Here is an 11258-nt window from a genome sequence, read left to right as displayed (position 1 = left end):
CGGATGGTTCTTTTCCTCTTTGGTCCGGAGGACACGACCTCCACAGTTTCCAAAAACAATTTGAAATGTGGACTCGTCAGACCACAGAACACTTTTCCACTTTGTATCAGTCCATCTTAGATGAGCTCAGGCCCAGCGAAGCCGACGGCGTTTCTGGGTGTTGTTGATAAACGGATTTCGCCTTGCATAGGAGAGTTTTAACTTGCACTTACAGATGTAGCGACCAACTGCAGTTACTGACAGTGGGTTTCTGAAGTGTTCCTGAGCCCTTGTGGTGATATCCTTTACACACTGATGTCGCTTGTTGATGCAGTAGAGCCTGAGGGATCAAAGGTCACAGGCTTAGCTGCTTACGTGCAGTGATTTCTCCAGATTCTCTGAACCCTTTGATGATATTACGGACCGTAGATGGTGAAATCCCTAAATTCCTTGCAATAGCTGGTTGAGAAAGGTTTTTCTTAAACTGTTCAACAATTTTCTCACTGTGCCTAATAAAGTGTCTCAAAAAAAGTGAGTACACCAATCACATTTTAGCAGGCATTTTGGTAACAGTATGTCTGGTTCAAGCATAATTAAAGCAACATTAGATGCACTTTGGAGTAGTCAGTGTACAACTTGTATAGCAGTACAGCTTTACTATCCACCGAAAAGGACTCAACAGACAGCCGTCTGTGTGTGAATGGATGGCAACACGAGTGAGCAGCAAGATAAATGTGTCTTGCTGACAGTCGCACACGGTGCACGAGCGCTGCCATCACGAGAGAGCCGTGGTTCCTGGAGAGGAGGCATGAATTCCCAACATGCCATGTGATGAAACTGGGCTGCACGGCGGTTTTTCCAACTGGGGTACCAGTAATAAGATGTGCGGCTTTACGTCCAAGAGGATTAAGGCTGCAATCGATAACAATGTCGCTCACACCAACCACACTATTCAGACATGTTTTCTGTGGCTATACTGACTGACAAATATTTACACAATGTCTGTCTTTACTATATATTTTTTTAGGAGATAGTAATGCCATTCAAGCTGTACGCTGACTTCTCTAACGTATATCCACACTTCCTTGTCCCATGACAGGATATATTAGAATGTTTGGCTGTGCAGTCCTACCTCACCACTTGAGCTCAAAATATTGAGGCTTCACTACATTACAGATTTTTAAAAAGCATATTCGACATAATTTTGGCCTAAATTAAGTCGTATGTATGACAGCGCAAAATTTGTCTTGTTTTCTATTATTATGTTCAGGCGATGGACAGATATTCGTCGGGTTAAAGGCAGTGTTGGGACTACCGCGTTATTTTTTATATTCAGTAACTCAGTTACCGTTACTACATGATGCGTTACTGCGTTATTTTACGTTATTTTTTGTGTAGTATCGGCTAGAAACAAAAGATCTGAGTGTGTCTTATTGGAGCGTTGCAGTGTCGTCCTTCTGAATCGTCTTGTGTCACAAGGGAGAGAAGAGGCGCGCCCTGTGTGTGTCTGGCTGTGGGGAGGGTGTGTGTGGCGTGTCTGTGTTTACTAACAAGACATCATGGCGGAGCCGCAGTCGAGTTTCTTAACATGGAGATATTCTCACTACTTTTCTTTTGTCGAGCACAAAGAAAATACAATTTTAGTTAAATGTCAGTTGTGTCTTGGATCAAAGATCCTATCTACTGCCCAAAACAGCAATTCACATCTGCTGAAACAGATACAAAAGCAACATGCTTCGACGAAGCTAGCAAAGAGAGACACAGACTCCGATGCCACTTCACCTCCACCTCCACTTAAGGATTTTAACGGAGGGACTGCTAGCCAGGACAACATTGATAGAGCCATTGCAGCGTATGTGGTAGAAGACATGCAAGCTATTTTTACAGTGGATTCACCCGCTTTCAGGCAGCTAATTAGCATGATACCGGCGTCAAACGGCAAATAGCACGGAAAACATGTTCCACATACCTGGACAGTGAGTACATAAAAATGGAAAGTGAGCTAAAGAAAACACTCCAAACTCTGCCTTTGCTCATCATTCATCACTGAAGGTACACACACTCTGTCAATTCTCTTATATACGCTTTCATTCTAGACTTCAAGAGTGTTTGATTATCACATAACTCTAAATGTATAGACTATAAAGTTCACAAACATAAAGAGGGATCCTAGTGGGCCAGGCCAATCTTTCCTTATCTCTAAACTAAAACTGGGGAAATGTGTAGAGTGTTCTAGGCTTCATTGAAGACATGATTTTATTTCACAATTCCTTGAGAGAAAAAAATGCCTGGTTAGGTTTTGTGTATGTAGTGTGTGCCTTCCTTGGGTGAAGCCAGGTTTACAGCTATGTTGTTATTATGCGGTTTGTTACTTATGTATGTTATGTTGCAGCTATTTAAAATAGTTTTGTCAATTTGTTCTGGCCTGAAATAAATTGGCCCTTTGAAACATATCTTTGTCTTTGTGTGTTGTATGTAGACCACATGGCTTAGCAGAGTTGAGTGATGCAAATGCATGTCAAGTTGATCAACAGATTGTATTATTCTCCAGTGCAATAACAGTACTGAAATGAAGGCTAAAAGGGCATTAATGGGAGCTTTAAAAAAAGACTAAATAGTTACTTTTCACAGTAGTGCATTACTTTTTGGTGTAAGTAACTGAGTTAGTAACTGAGTTACTTTTGAAATAAAATAACTAGTAACTGCAACTAGTTACTGGTTTTCAGTAACTAACCCAACACTGGTTAAAGGTAACCAGTGCTAACAACCGCTAATCTTGGCGCTACGCTACATTCACTGCGAAAATCAAGTTGACCCAACTTTGGCAGCCTTTTGATGCATTTCACCCTCAACTCCTGCCTCATCAATAACACATCTCTACCGGATTGTAAATAATGTAAATAATTCAATGTGATTATCTTGTGTGATGACTGTATTATGATGATAGTATATATCTGATAGTATATATCTGTATCATGAATCAATTTAAGTGGACCCCGACTTAAACAAGTTGAAAAACTTATTCGGGTGTTATCATTTAGTGGTCAATTGTACGGAATATGTACTTCACTGTGCAACCTATTCATAAAAGTCTCAATCAATCAATCAATCAAGACTTTTACACGGGTGATATCAAAAGACAAGCGCGGGACTGGCGCGCCACTTAACGCTAACAAGACGGCGGCTAGCTATCAGCGGTGCTAAGTGGAGATGAACTCTGTTGATGCACTTCATCTTCAGCGTCAATCGACATTAGTGAGCCTTGCAAGCAGGACACACAATGCTAACAACACGGAATGCTAACAACACAGCTAACGGCTATCTGAACTGCGACGGTCAAGTTGACCAAGTTTTTGCAGAACAACTTACACCTGTGGTTTCAGCGCATGGAAGCTCAGTATTAACTTCGAGGAATTACCCGGGATGTGATGAAGTATTTCTACGTCATGGTTTTGTTGTAGTGGCCGGGTGACAGCCAATGCAACGACGCAAACAGGCTTGGGGCTACTGGTGAGTACTGTAATCTACACAGTCAAGGCTACTATGTTGGGTGAAATGTGTGTAAAGGTGAGTTATATCATGTTTAGAGGGCTTCAATTAAAGTAAAAAGATTATTTATAATATCATAAACAGTTTTTTGTGAGCTGTAAGTATGAAAATATTTGATTTATCAATATTATTCCTACTTTGTTCGAATTTGTTTCCCACAGTCGGGCCGAGAACTAATTAGTCACGATAAACAAGGAGACGACTGCTGTCACATTTTAGAGATATCGCAAAAGTCGGAACATTAATTTGACCAGTACTTCAATAATACTGTAAAACATGTGCACTGTATTTTGACAAGATACCCAACAAAGGCAAAGTCAAGCAGGGACATTATATATAATGATATATTATTGTATATTTTTTAAATGTCAGCGCATGTAAATGAGGGTATTAAATGGCTGAGACTGCAGGCAAAGGCTGCATGGTTAATAATGTCTACTAGTCACAGGTTGTACTGCATCTTACTTCATGTCAAAGAAAAAAACACATTAGTTTTCATTATATCTGATCCAAGATGGCTGACGGAGCTTATTAGCTCACATCGGGACTAGACACAATTTGCAAACAATCCAGTCGAGACAAAATTATTTAAGATGTATGTCTTTGTTGTTTGCTTTGAATTAGTAAAAAAAACAGTATCAAGCAGGGCTGCACGATTTAGGTTTTTTTTTCTGTCCAAAATTGCGATTTTTCTCTCCAAAATTGCAATTTGATTTTAGACTTTATATATATAAATGCATACAATTGCGAAAATAACAAGTAAAGGAGGACATGTTACTTTTCTCAATCAACATATTCTTGTGAACAATATGAAATACTTTACTTCAAAAAATATTTGGCTCTATGCAGACAGGCTTTTGTCTACATCACGCTCCAAAACTGAGGAAATAACTGATAAAAACAATACAGTGTTTATAATGTAGTGTAATCCATCCATCCATCCATTTTCTACCGCTTGTCCCTTTTGGGGTCGCGGGGGGTGCTGGAGCCTATATCAGATGCATTCGGGCGGAAGGCGGCGTACACCCTGGACAAGTCGCCACCTCATCACAGGGCCAACACAGATAGACAGACAACATTCACATTCACACACTAGGGCCAATTTAGTGTTGCCAATCAACCTATTCCCAGGTGCATGTTTTTGGAGGTGGGAGGAAGCCGGAGTACCCGGAGGGAACCCACGCAGTCACAGGGAGAACATGCAAACTCCATACAGAAAGATCCCGAGCCCGGGATTGAACTCAGGACCTTCGTATTGTGAGGCACATGCACTAACACCTGTGTCACTGTGCTGCCCCATGTAGTGTAATCATAATACACCATATTGCCAAAAGTATTTGGCCACCCATCCAAATGATGAGAATCAGGTGTCCTAATCACTTGGCCCGGTATACAATCAAGCACTTAGGCATGGAGACTGTTTCTACAAACATTTGTGAAAGAATGGGCCGCTCTAATTGATTTCCAGCGAGGAACTGTCACAGGATTCCACCTGTGCAACAAATCCAGTCTTTAAAATGTCTCGCTCCTAAATATTCCAAAGTCAACTTTATTATAAGAAAAGTGAAGAGTTTGGGAACAACAGCAAGTCAGCCACCAAGTGGTAGGCCACGTAAATTGACAGAGAGGGGTCAGCGGATGCTGAAGCGCATGGTGCAAAGACTTTCTGCACAGTCAGTTGCTACAGAGCTCCAAACTTCATGTGACCTTCCAATTAGCCCACGTACAGTACGCAGAGAGCTTCATGAAATGGGTTTCCATGGCCGAGCAGCTGTATCTAAGCCATACATCACCAAGTCTAATGCAAAGCGTGGGATGCAGTGGTGTAAAGCATGTCACCCCTTAACTCTAGAGCAGTGGAGACGCGTTCTCTGGACTGATGAGTCACGCTTTTCCATCTGGCAATCTGATGGACGAGTCTGGGTTTGGAGGATGCCAGGGAAATGCTACATTTCGGACTGCTTTGTGCCGAGTGTGAAATTTGGTGGAGGAGGAATTGTGGCGTGGGGTCAGTTTTTCAGGCGTTGGGCTTGGCCCCTTAGTTCCAGTGAAAGGAACCTTGAATGCTCCAGGATACCAAAACATTTTGGACAATTCCATGGGATGGCACTTCAAGTTCAAATGTGAGTAAATAGGTGGTCAAATACTTTTGGTAATATAGTGTATATAATATTAATGCCAGTAACCATTTAAAATGATATACATTTTGTGCTGTAATTGGAGAGGTAAATAACTTTGTTATACTGAATAAATAAATGTCAGGACATGGACTTTGGCGCAGTTTCCTGCGAGGATTGCTTTCCCAAGATGCAAACGAACTGGACCGGACATGGCGTGAAGGTAGATACATGGTTTATTTTTACACTAACAAAAAGAACAAACTAAAGGCACGCACAAGGCTGGGGTACAACCTTGGCTAAAGAACAAAAACTAGCACAAAGGCAAAATTATGAACATAAAACAAACAACACTTACTGTGGCATGAACAGAGCATGAAACTATGAACAGACATGAGTATCAAAGGTAGCATTGGTAGCAGAAGCAATGTCGCCAGACAGACTGCCTAGCAACTGAAAGCTTAAATAAGACCGACATGATTAGTGACAGGTGCGCGAGTGCAAAATGTGAGACAGGTGAAACTAATGAGTAGTCATGGAAACAAAACAAGCAAGAGTGCACAACCAGGAACTAAAAAGAGTCCAAAAAACAAACAGCACATGGCCAAACAAAAACATGATCAACAGACATGACAATAAACAAACAAAAAATAAAACGTACTCTCATTTCTGTAAGCAAAAATGTAACTTATTAAAATGAATAATGAGCATTTTGAAATGCATTTTTTTTCGCAGTTGGAAAAACTCGGTTGGGTTGTCCTTTTTTGTTGTTGCCATCGTTTGTTTGTGTTGATGGGCTCATATTGCCCATCCCATTTGGAGCTGAAATATTCCCACCACGGGACATTTGGCTTTCCTAATTTTGGTAACTTTGCGGAATTTCTCACTGGCGAGTCCTGTGTGTTCGATCTCGCTGAGTCGGTCTACGCCCACCGAGACAAAGATTGTGAATGACTGAAAAGAGGGCTCACTGCGTTCGGTTAATTCCACTGTTACCGGATTTTTCGGAGTATAAGTCGCTCCGGAGTATAAATCGCACCGGCCGAAAATGCATAATAAAGAAGGAAAAAAACATATATAAGTCGCATTTTTGGGGGAAATGTATTTGATAAAACCCAACACCAAGAATAGACATTTGAAAGGCAATTAAAAATAAATAAAGAATAGTGAACAACAGGCTGAATAAGTGTACGTTATATGAGGCATAAATAACCAACTGAGAACGTGCCTGGTATGTTAACGTAACATATTATGGTAAGAGTCATTCAAATAACTATAACATATAGAACATGCTATACGTTTACCAAACAATCTGTCACTCCTAATCGCTAAATCCCATGAAATCTTATACGTCTAGTCTCTTACTTGAATGAGCTAAATAATATTATTTGATATTTTACGGTAATGTCTTCATAATTTCACACATAAGTCGCGCCTGAGTATAAGTCGCACCCCCGGCCAAATTATGAAAAAAACTGCGACTTATAGTCAAAAAAATACGGTAAATAAAGGCGTGATGACGTGATGAAAGCGATGCATAGAGTAAGACCTCTTTCTCTCTGTTTGAAGCAACAAACGAAGAAACCCGAGACTCGACAATTCTGATTGGCGAAGATGTCTGTCACTCAAATGCCGGTGACTGCAGAGAAAAAAACAAACCCTCACCCTCTTGCGATTATGTTAGAGCACTAATTAAAACCTCAACGTCGATTCGATGGTGAGTAATCATGCAGGCCTAGTATCAAGTGTGTTAAAAAGGCTAAAATGTGACTTATTTTAATGGAGAGTGGAACTTTTTAGGTATAATTTGTCATTTAAAAACAAAATGCATTTTTGAGGCGGCGAGCAAAAATGCTACCAGCACGTTGACGACAAGAAGTGGACAACGAACGACGCTGTCGTCAACAAAAGTACCACAGTTAAGTAACGCTCTTGTAGCAACTGCGATTTATCCAAATTCAAAAGTGTGATTAATCGGATTTAAATCATCGTTCCACGGCGCGAGTTAAACCATTAGATAGAGTATGTGAAATTACCTTAATATATTGTCCTTGTGATGTATGTTTTTCAACATTTTAATATTAGCCAATGTTAACTTCTTTTGACACCTGCACTTTAGAAAAGTGAGGTTGGGTATGTGTAAGTGGGACATCGTTCACATGATTCTTTTTAATGCCATGATATTTTGGTATCACCAGTGGTTCACTTCTTTATACACTTGTAAGAAAGTTAAGTTTTTCAGGGAAGCAAATCACGCTTTATCATTAAAGCTACTGTAGGACTGAGCATCATTTTTTAATGTCGGATGATTGCGAGTGGCAAACTTCTTTTGACACTTGTAAGACAACCAGGAACACAAAACACCCTCGTATTACGTACATATAACATATTATGCATTGTAATTGTATTTATTCACCAATAAACGTAATACTAAGCATTATTTTGATACACAGTTACAAGTGGCAAACTTCTTTTTACACTTGTGGGACAACCAGGAACACAAATCACCCTTGTATTATGTACATATTCAATATTTATAATATTATTTATTAACCAACAGAGGCATCACTAAGCATTATTTTGAAGCACAATTAGAAGTTGTGAACTATTTTTTTTTACACTTGTAATGCATAATATTATAACATTATGCACTATATTATTATTTATTCACCAATAAATGTAATATTAAGCATTACTTTGAAGCACAATTACAAGTTTTGAACTTCTTTTTACACTTGTAAGACAACCAGGACCACAAATCTCCTTTGTATTATGCACATATTACATATTATGCATTATCATCGGGGTGGTATAGCTCGGTTGGTAGAGTGGCCGTGCCAGCAACTTGAGGGTTCCGGGTTCGATCCACGCTTCTGCCATCCTAGTCACTGCCGTTGTGGCAGGTGCCACCCACACTGGTTTAAATGTAACTTAGATATTGGGTTTCACTATGCAGAAGCGCTTTGAGTCACTAGAGAAAAGAGCTATATAAATAGAATTCACTTCACTTCACATCGTACAAACCCCGTTTCCATATGAGTTGGGAAATTGTGTTAGATGTAAATATAAACGGAATACAATGATTTGCAAATCATTTTCAACCCATATTCAGTTGAATATGCTACAAAGACAACATATTTGATGTTCAAACTGATAAACATTTTTTTTTTGCAAATAATCATTAACTTTAGAATTTGATGCCAGCAACACGTGACAAAGAAGTTGGGAAAGGTGTCAATAAATACTGATAAAGTTGAGGAATGCTCATCAAACACTTATTTGGAACATCCCACAGGTGAACAGGCAAATTGGGAACAGGTGGGTGCCATGATTGGGTATGAAAGTGTATGAAAGTAGATTCCATGAAATGCTCAGTCATTCACAATCAAGGACGGGGCGAGGGTCACCACTTTGTCAACAAATGTGTGAGCAAATTGTTGAACAGTTTAAGAAAAACCTTTCTCAACCAGCTATTGCAAGGAATTTAGGGATTTCATCATCTACGGTCCGTAATATCATCAAAGGGTTCAGAGAATCTGGAGAAATCGCTGCACGTAAGCAGCTAAGCCTGTGACCTTCGATCCCTCCGGCTGTACTGCATCAACAAGCGACATCAGTGTGTAAAGGATATCACCACATGGGCTCAGGAACACTTCAGAAACCCACTGTCAGTAACTACAGTTGGTCGCTACATCTGTAAGTGCAAGTTAAAACTCTCCTATGCAAGGCGAAAACCGTTTATCAACAACACCCAGAAACGCCGTCGGCTTCGCTAGGCCTGAGCTCATCTAAGATGGACTGATACAAAGTGGAAAAGTGTTCTGTGGTCTGATGAGTCCACATTTCAAATTGTTTTTGGAAACTGTGGACGTCGTGTCCTCCGGACCAAAGAGGAAAAGAACCATCCGGATTGTTATAGGCGCAAAGTTGAAAAGGCAGCATCTGTGATGGTATGGGGGTGTATTAGTGCCCAAGACATGGGTAACTTACCGGTACACATCTGTGAAGGCGCCATTAATGCTGAAAAGTACATACAGGTTTTGGAGCAACATATGTTGCCATCCAAGCAACGTTACCATGGACGCCCCTGCTTATTTCAGCAAGACAATGCCAAGCCACGTGTTACATCAACGTGGCGTCATAGTAAAAGAGTGCGGGTACTATACTGTCCTGCCTGTAGTCCAGACCTGTCTCCCATTGAAAATGTGTGACGCATTATGAAGCCTAAAATACCACAACAGAGACCCCCGGACTGTTGAACAACTTAAGCTGTACATCAAGCAAGAATGGGAAAGAATTCCACCTGAGAAGCTTAAAAAATGTGTCTCCTCAGTTCCCAAACGTTTACTGAGTGTTGTTAAAAGGAAAGGCCATGTAACACAGTGGTGAACATGCCCTTTCCCAACTACTTTGGCACGTGTTGCAGCCATGAAATTCTAAGTTAATTATTATTTGAAAAAAAAAAAAGTTTATGAGTTTGAACATCAAATATGTTGTCTTTGTAGTGCATTCAACTGAATATGGGTTGAAAAGAATTTGCAAATCATTGTATTCTGTTTATATTTACATCATTATTTTGATGCACGATTACAAGTTGTGAACTTATTTTTACACAATTAGGAATGCAACTCACAAAATACGTATTATCGTAACATTACTTTGTTGACCATTAAAGATAATACTAAGCATTATTTTGATGCACAAATACTTTTTACACTTGAATGAGAGTTTTTATTGCTAAACATGGTGTTTAAAACATTGCCTGTCGTGTTGATAAAGGTTTAATGATGGTGACAGTCCATCCAAATAGTTTTCCCACAACTCTGAGGTCTAGTTGCAAAGGATGGTTTTGGGCCTTAAAGGGTTTACTGTGTTTACATTTGAGCTGAAGTGAAGTGAAGCTGGTTTTATTTGTGCCATTTGGACGTCTTTGCTTTCAACCACACCAAGGACCATGGATGAAAGAAGAGACTCTAGTTTGTGAGGCGTAATGGAATAACACGACTGCGTTATTCCTCTAAAGTTGTCAAATAAAGTGAAATGATGTGGTGCTCAGTCTGGATGTAATTGCAGGGTGACGAAGACAATCCCGAAAATTTAAGAAAAGAGTACACGATTTCCCTTTGAAACGAGGCCAGGTGGAGAGCTGAAGTTTCAAAAAGCGCCCGCAAACAGTTGAAGTACAACAGCCGCAGCGCTGATGATGGGTGTCGACTTTATTGGAACACGCCAAAGGAATGTGGAAATGACATATTGCCGTATCGGCTAAATGGAAAGCAGCTCTTTTGCCGCCTTCACGCCAAGTAGATGAATTTAGAGGATTGGTGCAACCACTGACAAAGACACAAATAGCATTGTTGCTGCTATTACGCAATCAATTTTATTGACCATGAAAATGACTCAATGTGTTGTTTTTACTATTGACATACTTAGCTAAAGTATGTCTATACACAGTGTGAAGCCACATCAAAGTAACTAATTCTCGCCTTCAGGGTGGCAAATAAACTACATTTTTGCAAGTCACACTATCACTGGAGGACCAAATAACATTTATTTCTAGTATCACTATCACTGGAGGACCAATTAACTACATTTCTTTCCAGTATTACTGGA

At 40.0% G+C, this 11258-nt stretch overlaps 1 protein-coding gene across 2 annotated transcripts in view; it reads right to left on the bottom strand.

The window, feature by feature from the left end:
• Positions 1–11258, bottom strand: part of arid5b (AT-rich interaction domain 5B) — a 328908-nt gene that overhangs the window by 55663 nt on the left and 261987 nt on the right. The window lies entirely within an intron of this gene.

The sequence above is a fragment of the Nerophis lumbriciformis genome, linkage group LG02, assembly GCF_033978685.3.
Source record: "Nerophis lumbriciformis linkage group LG02, RoL_Nlum_v2.1, whole genome shotgun sequence".
Taxonomy (NCBI): Eukaryota; Metazoa; Chordata; class Actinopteri; order Syngnathiformes; family Syngnathidae; genus Nerophis; species Nerophis lumbriciformis.
This window is presented reverse-complemented; position numbering and strand designations above follow the sequence as displayed.